The 8,800-nt window shown below is 37.1% G+C and overlaps 1 pseudogene; it reads right to left on the minus strand.

The window, feature by feature from the left end:
* Positions 1 to 1,765: 1,765 nt before the first annotated feature.
* Positions 1,766 to 3,621, minus strand: LOC149194913 (protein RTF1 homolog pseudogene; annotated as a pseudogene).
* Between the last annotated feature and the right edge of the window lie 5,179 nt (positions 3,622 to 8,800).

Consider the following 8,800-nt stretch of genomic DNA (forward strand, 5'->3'; position numbering starts at 1 on the left):
AGGTGAGTATTGAATAGGTTCTGATTGGACCACAAAACCATGATGAGTCTCAATGATTCCTCAACAAGGCATCAACCAAAACAATGCAGGAATTACACAAGCCTTTCAGGATGCTCTCTAAAGAAACATGAAACTTCTCATTGTGTTCAACAACGTTTCTATTGAAGGTCAAGTTGGCTCATGTAAAGCAAGGGAATTTTTGCATCTTCAACAACTTCACATTGTCAAAGACAACCGTATTCTCTTGTCCAATGTAAGAAGAGAAAGAACACTTACAATGCAATATATTCATAAAAACATACTAAGAAATGATAGTTATCAAGATAGAATCTGAATTCAAATGTGGATACCATACAATACAGAAAACAATTGGCCCACAAAACTACAGTTTAGAAAATTCACGAGTATACATATTATTAAAGCAAAAACATGCACTTCTACAAATTTATTGAAAAAAAATAGGTATGTGGATAGTCTAGACTAATTTTATCAAAAAATTTAATGATTGGATAACATAAACCCCTACAAAAATGCTCAAAGGTCCGTTGAGCCTTTTGATGCAATCCCTTCAAGAAATGTATTTCCTTATCATACACTATAAACTGTACGAAATACCTAGTGGAAGCTACTTATTTAGTATGTTGGCTCGGTTGGCATGCTTCATTTGAGTGTAACTTTGTTTATGAAGGTCTAAGTAGGCCTTTAAGGTGCAGGCAACAGTGTCCCAACTACAAATGTAGTCTCCTCGAGACTTCACACATGAACAGAATAGATAAACCTCTATAGGCATCAACAGCAGCATAGTCTCCTGAAATCTCCCATGGCTAGCTCCTAAATGAGGGAGTAGTGACAGGCATTGGCAGGACATGGAGAAGAAATAGGCAAATAACATATTCATTGGTGGCTTGAAAGTTAAAATGCATTTTCTTAAGAATTCTTTAGGGTTTCTTGGGAAGATGATTTTTTTGGGTTAAAATTGGATTTGGTTTGGTTCAGTTTTGGACAAACAACAGATTAAATATACGAATCCCAAATGAACTGAATTATTTGGCTGCACCAAAGTTCTTCTAGATTTTCGAATGTTTTCCTTGATTCAGCCAAACTTTTTTACCATGTAAAAGATAGTTTCTTATTAGATAGAATTGCAATCAATCGAAAGCAAGAATAAACAACTAAGCACAAAAAAACAACCACAACTCTAAAAGAATTTAAGCAAACTATACTACAACAACAGAAATTAATAAAACATAGCATTTATTACATGAATCTGAAAAACACTACATATTTCAAAAATAATTTAGAAAAATGCATCACTCAACATCAATCTCAAACAACATAAAATGCCATGTTTCACCAATTGCATGATAACTTGCAGTGGAATAGCGTTACTTAGAGGAAAGGAATCCTTTTGGAACATTATATACCATTTTTTAGCAGAATGGTTGAGACAAAAAAACACCCTTGAACTTTAGATGTCAAGAAAATACAGCCTATATTTCTAACACATTGTTGATTTCATGCCTGCCAAAAATCCATGATGTTGCTACTGTTAAAAGACAATCCTTGGTTGACTAGGTTATTGCAGTTGTGTTTGAAAGTGCCTATAATGGCACACTACATATAGAATTTGAAACAATTTACAAGAATGTTCACTTTAAGGCTTTTCTGCATATGTTTTTGGCAATCCCAAAAGGAAATTTCCGAATCTTTCATATAAAAATTAAATGGGGAAACCAACAAGAAGAGAAAATATCATGATTTATTTTCACAGCAGGCCTCTTCTACGCTTGTAATCATTCACAGTTAGTGTCAGACTATGCCTCCTTCCATCATTGCTCGGAACTTGCACTCCACAAGTTGACTCAATCTTCTGCTTTCTAGCCATAAAAGCTAAAGGGGCCCCTTGAGCACCCCCATACTTCTGCAGTCCAACAAGTGAAATTGGAAGTTCAAAATCATGCAAAGAATACACCTTTGCATCTTTTGATATAGGAGCATCAGTGTCGACAAGCTTTCCATCATCCTCAGTAGTTTCTATTACTATGGCTTCCTCTACTTTGGCTGCATCTGCCTGTTTGTTCGCATCAGTGTTGTCTTCAGCAACCTTCGCCTTTGTATCATAATAATTTTGAGATTGAGTCCAACGCCGAGTGAAAGGATCATACCCTTCTTCACTTGTTTTAAGATTAAGGTTTAGAGGCTTGATCTCAGAAGAGTTCTTGAAATTTTCAGCCTTCTTTTTCTTATTCATTTATGCTAGCATCAAGGTTTTTACATCCTTGCTTTTCCTCTGAAGAGAAAGGACTTCTAGTTCCTTCAATCTCACTTTAATTCTCTCAACTTCTGAATAATAATGCCTGCTCTCCGCTAGCTCCATCTCTCTTCTAACCCTGTCCTTTTCAGCAGCTACATTTGATGGCCTTTTGGAAGCCAACTTCTTTTCCTGCAACATTTGTTTTACAGTTTCTGTAGAATACACAAATTGATTTATCTTTTTTAGGGCATTTATTTTTTCCTCAACTTCTACTCGACTAATCATCCGACCACCACTGCGTTCTACTTCCTGTTCCCAATCTAAAAACTCTTTCTCAAGTGGAGGTGAATCAGACACCCTGGCCATCTGCCATCTTGCTGCACTGCTCTCGCTACCCCAGAAACAATTCAAATACTTGTATGTGGTGCGGTTCTCAAACTTGTATTGTTTATCAGGGTCTGTCACATTAACATTTTTTACCATGCAAAGACGGTAAGTACTCTGTCCTGACCTGGACATTCCTATCCCAATTCTTACAAAGCAGCCCACAATGATATTCTCAAAGAATGGTTCCATAAACCACTTGGAAAGTTTTGATCTCCTTATTGTTATGCTTCTAATATCTTCAAAGCTAGGAGTGTCAGCAGAGTCGGGACCATCACCATCACTATCTGATTCTTCGCCACTGCTTCCACTTCCTTCTCCTTCACTAGAGGATGACAAACTAAGGCTCAGACTCGCATGAGATTTTCTTCTACTAGGTGACGAATCCCGCCCCTTAGATGAACCAGTATTATCTCTCCGCTTACGCTGAATGTCAGAATCCTGTGCTTTCTGCCGCCTTGCTACCAATTCACTCAAAGCATTTTCTTTTACAGACCTTGTCGATTTCACAGAAGAGCGCATCCGTGAAGATGGAGGCCCTGTTTCTTTCCGTTGTTGATTTCTAATCTCGTTTTGGCGAGCCCTTTTACGCATTAAATAATTATCCCTTGCTTCTGCTCGTTCTGCCAAAATCAACTCCCGGTCCAGTTCAGACATTTTCCCAAGCTGCTCCCTATCTTCATCATCTTTTTATAAATCACTTCCTATGGATAAATCACTATCGGAATCATCACGGCGACCCCTGTCATCATCATCTTGTCACCAGAATCAAATTTCTTTTTCAAGGGCATTCTTTACCCAGAAGCCTTCCTATATGTTGTCCCAACATTATCTGAATCATCGTCATCAGTGTATTTCGAGTCACTGCCATCATCTGAATCAGAATCTTCTAGTCTCCCTTTCACAGGATTTCGGTTTTGCTTTCCATCATTGGTAGATGTTTGACCAGCTGCTTCTAGCAGCAAATGCTCCAGTTCAGCCATAATTTTTTTTCCCCTCTAGAGACCCACGCCGATTGAATAATCCTTCATTCTCTGGCTAGAGCAGAGACTGCAAATACCACTCCTCAATAGATCTTCAAAACCTAAAACCTACTGTCCATCAAACAGATTAAAATTGTGAGAGGCAAACCACACCATGGAGCTTAATAAATGTACATCACCGACATTACGTTTTGTAATACATGGTCCTTGATCAGCGCTAGAGTCATACAAAACAAAACTGCTGCAAATAGCTTAAGCCCCAATCCCACGTTTTTCATAGGAAGAGAGACAGGATGAAAAAGAAGGGTTTCCTTAATAAAAACTGGATATTGTGGGCCAAACAAATGTAAGAAAAACAACAGCTACCATAAAACGACATGAATCTGAAAGAGCTCAATAAACCAAAATCTTCTCCACTCCAGAAACTCGCTTGTTCTTCTGCGGAAACCCTAAAAAATCCAAAATACATAAAACAAACCATAAAAAGCCTTGAAGGAATAGAGCTGGAATACCTGTTCTGCCATGGCTGCAGGAATTCAAGACTTCTAACTTCGCATTTCAAGGCCTCGGCCGCTCCCGCTCCTACCTGAGAAGTTACAACATTTTCGATGGAAAGATGCCGATATCATTTTTCTCGCCAGCGTTATGAGGGAGGATTTCTTCTGCTTCATCATCGTGATGGTCTTTTTTTTGCGCATGAGGCGGAGGTTCAGAGCTCGAGTCTCCTCGACAATGGGGCCAAAATGTTGGCGTTCACATATGAATCATACAATTCACCCAATTCCACATTAATTGTCAACCTGGGGCTTGACTGGTTATTTCAAGGCTATCATGCAAGTTATATGCAGGCCACAGTTTCCCTACCCAATATTGAACATTCAATCATAACATAACAATGTGTAACAACAAGTAATAACTATAACAACAATCATATTAACAACAAGTTAAGACTCACAACAACACACTAAAATCATTGCACAACAAGGAAATAAAACAACATAAATAAACCTATGCACACAACTAATCCAACAATGCTTGGTCAGGAGGGTGGGCCCAACTCCCTAATCAGGGTTACGGCAAGATCAAGAACTATAAAATGCCTAGAAGATCAGAAATTGTATTAATCAAAATAACATCATAGAGGTCTGTCATTACAACTCAAACCATGGTTGCATAATATTGCAAGGGTCAAGCAATGATCACTAAAATACTATCACATTTTCATAATTCTCTACCATCTTACTAAATCTGAAGTTCGTCAGTAGATTACTACCATATCGTTTAATTTTCAATGTCACGTTTGTTACAATAAATGCTCTAGGTTCACAATATCAACCTAGACATTTTCATTCCACTTTTTTTATGCACTTGCATACTACAATTATTCATCCACAATGGATAACTATGCACATAAGTAATGAAGAATCCGACATAACCATGAGTGTGCTAATGTATTACTCTAACTGGGCGCTAGGCATAATTCATTATTTGAATATATTGTATAGTGGGCATATTACCAAACAAATCGGTCCACCAATTTAATACCCTACACTTAAACATTAGTGCAATTCATGATTGACTTCGGTTTGGGCATAATTATTATGCTTAATTTAGAGAATCTCCATTAAGTTTCTCTCAACATAACATTTCCATTCCACAACGCTTTTCCACTAGAATGTCAACCATGGTTTTGGAGTTGTAATTCCAATTTCTGTTGGAATTACCACAATCTAAACGTTGGAGTTATAACATGACTTGTTACCAATGTTAAACATAATAATATTGCCCATGGTTCAACAAAATTTCCAATATCGATTTTATCCATTCATTTTAAATTTTTAACGAAAGACAAAAAGAATTTCCCACACTTTCTGGAAATCAATTCAATATTAAAATTGCAAGGTTACCGAAGTCATCTAGATTCTCTAAAAAATCAAGTCCCCAGTGCATTCACAAATTGACATCCATAATTTTGGCTAATGCTAATGTTCTAACCATTTTACCTCTCAACACTTCTCTAGATTTCTCACAAAGTTTTGGATAGTGATTTCCCATCATCATTGTTTTATCGCACTTGGATCAATTATTTACTTGGTAGCTGCAAACATTCTATAACACAATACTTCATTTACCTTTCTCAATCCCAAAGAGCGTTGCTGCAGTCGGATAACATTTCACGCAATGCAGATGGTAGGATCCTACAACCATGAGCTCGAAACTATGAGCTCTAATGCCACTTGATGCAGCCAGCCCAAGGTTTCTATTTTCCCAGCCTCCACACCCTACTAGGAATTCCATCATGCTTATCGGCTGAACAACCCCACCAAGATCCAACCCTCCCTGGTGCAGGGGTCTCGCAGACTGCAGAGGCTAATTTACAATCTTGGCCCAAATCGTAATTTTTTTGGGAGTCCTTCCTTGTTACGCTGACTTCAAACCTTCAGTTGACATCTTGGGAGCAAAAAACAATCTTATATAACCTGTAAAAAGGCCTTGAAAGAATTATGGAGATTGATTGTTACAAGGGATTCAATTATGCCTCCGTGATAGGAAATAAGTTGCATTAAAGCAGTGAGCTCTGTAGATGACCAACTCGATCTTTATCTTCTTTTTCTCATGATACTTGATCAAATATTTGAATCAACGACTAATTTCCTTCCAGCGTAAAATGGGTAAACTGTTATTCATGCCCCCACTTTGTTCATGGTCTAGGGAACACAATTGCATGGCTTCGACGCCAGGCTCTAAACACAAATCGAATCGGTGTCACACTCACTCTTGATTTCAATCAACTTCACTCCATCTAAGCCAACCCCGAACTCGGGGGTCTCTACTCTGGTTCTCTCCTCAAGAACTCAAACTCAAACAGGTCTGCGCTACATCAACAATTGACTATTACTGTCGTATACTCACTATACAAGTATGCTAAGGAAATTCAAGCTTCTCTAGACCGAGCATTAATATGTGCTCCATCAGGAATCATGGTATACACCACACATGTACAAACACATATTCACAAAAACACATTGTATTTCTCTAAACATAGTGTATGTACAGAGAACATAGGAAACCTCTCTTCTCAAGCTGTCTCTCCCGAGCTTTTCTCTCCAAAACCTTTTTTGCTACTACACATGTAAACTTTAAACAGGCCATAAAATATCCTAACATGTAAACTTCATACATGCCATAAAATATCTTAACAGAGCCAAATTGTTCGAACATTTATCCTAAAACTACTAACACCTGAACTCAGACACTTGCCATTTTTACAAAGGCCCGCTTGGCCATAATGCAAGCTCACCGAAACAACCTAACAACCTAGATTCTTTGTAGAATCAAGATACATGCAATCACACTAAAAACCTAATCTATACAAATTATAACTGAGGGAGATTTCTCTCTTTGGAAATCTCATGACCTCCTTGGGTCAAATCAATAATGGATTGCCTAGGGTTGATGATCGTGCATCAGTTTCCAATGTCTAACGAAACTCTATTGTTACCCATGAAAATTTTATGATACATAGGGGCAACTCTCTTTATCCTCGAAATCAAATAAACTTTGGAAAATTCTCTTTTATATTACTTATGCACAACTATTGAAACCATGCTAAACAACATTTGCGGTTGATAAGTTTTACCATCACTCTATAACCTCTCAAATGTGTCAAGGCATGCCATTTGATGTTTGATTTATGTTCTATCATACAAACTACCATGTATGATTTTCTTATTGGCCCATGTTCCATTCTACAAATTACTCCACCTATCCATCGTGCCCGACACCCCCTTGCATGCCCTCTTCATCTTCGTTTGTTCATTAAACAATGTCTATTTTTTTCTCTATCATCTTCTCTTCACCCTCGTAATTTTTGTATCTTCTTCCTTATTTATTTGTCTTTAGAGAATTATTGCAAGCATAGCATTTTAAGATTCTAATTAGAAGTTATAGAATTGCTAAAATATTTCACAAGATATGGCATGAAAATTAACGCACCCATTTTCCATTAAAAAAAAATATCTAAACAACATAATCAATCCATTTCACTTTGAACCTTCTCTTTCCTCTACTTCAAAAATATACTAACAATATATTTAACCATAATTAATCAAAAACATTTTACAAATTTCTCATATTATATTAGTCATATGGATAACAATATTAGGAACCCTCATTTTTCTTCACAAAAGTGATTACCATTTCCCTGCATCCAAGATGGATGGACTCTGACAGGGATTTAGAAACCGCATAAGCTGATGGAAGTAGCAGGGTGCAACGAGAAATTGTAGTCAATGAAACACGACAAATAATCAATGACAACGAAGTGACACCTAATGCCAATCCAATGGTACAATAAAGTCTCCACATTTTTTTCATCTTTTCCAATATGGCACTGCGGTACAATAAAGTCTCGCACTTGTATATCACCACCTCTAAAAATCCACATTTTGTATGGCACAGTAACTACCCAGAGCTCAGGAGCTAGGAAATTTCTATGGATAACTAGATGGTGTACTTGTGAATGCAACTGTAGAATTTTGTGAAAGGTTCACTTGTCTGTAGATTGTAGAAATTTGATGGACAACACATCAATTTTAGTTGAAGAGAGTTTCATTGTATGGGGTAAGATGTACCAGGTTTAATTACATTGTATATGTTTAATAATGAAAAATTAAAAATCATGAGGGGTATCGTTTTTACCACATACCTCTCAATTTATTATTGAAGGGGAGTGCCATTAAATTTCTGTTATGAACTCGTTGCAGTGGGAGATATTTTTATAAGAAAAATTGAAGCCTTGTCTGACATTTCTTGCTTTATTGTTTCATTGCTTATACATGGATATTCAACTCATACAAAAGGTTATATCGATCTGGTTGGTATTCAGAGTACTTGGTCTCAGGTTGTATCGATTTGGTTGGTTTTCAGAGTACTGGGTCTCAGGTCTTTTGCAGTTTGGTTTGCCTTTCATAATTTTTATGATGTAGAACTTTGATTCTATATCACGTAGAACTATCACTCTGCAAGTATAGTTTCACTATTGGCTTTGTAAATATTTTTCCTTAGCAATAGCTTATGGCTTGGACTAGAAGGGTGGAGAGAAAAATATTGTTGTTTTTGATCTTGGTGGTGGCACGTTTGATGTCAGCGTTCTGACTATTGACAACAGAGTTTTTGA

The sequence above is a fragment of the Pinus tabuliformis genome, chromosome 2_2 (genome assembly GCF_031772625.1).
Source record: "Pinus tabuliformis cultivar Carrire ecotype Pingquan chromosome 2_2, CPIR1, whole genome shotgun sequence".
NCBI classification, from domain to species: domain Eukaryota; kingdom Viridiplantae; phylum Streptophyta; class Pinopsida; order Pinales; family Pinaceae; genus Pinus; species Pinus tabuliformis.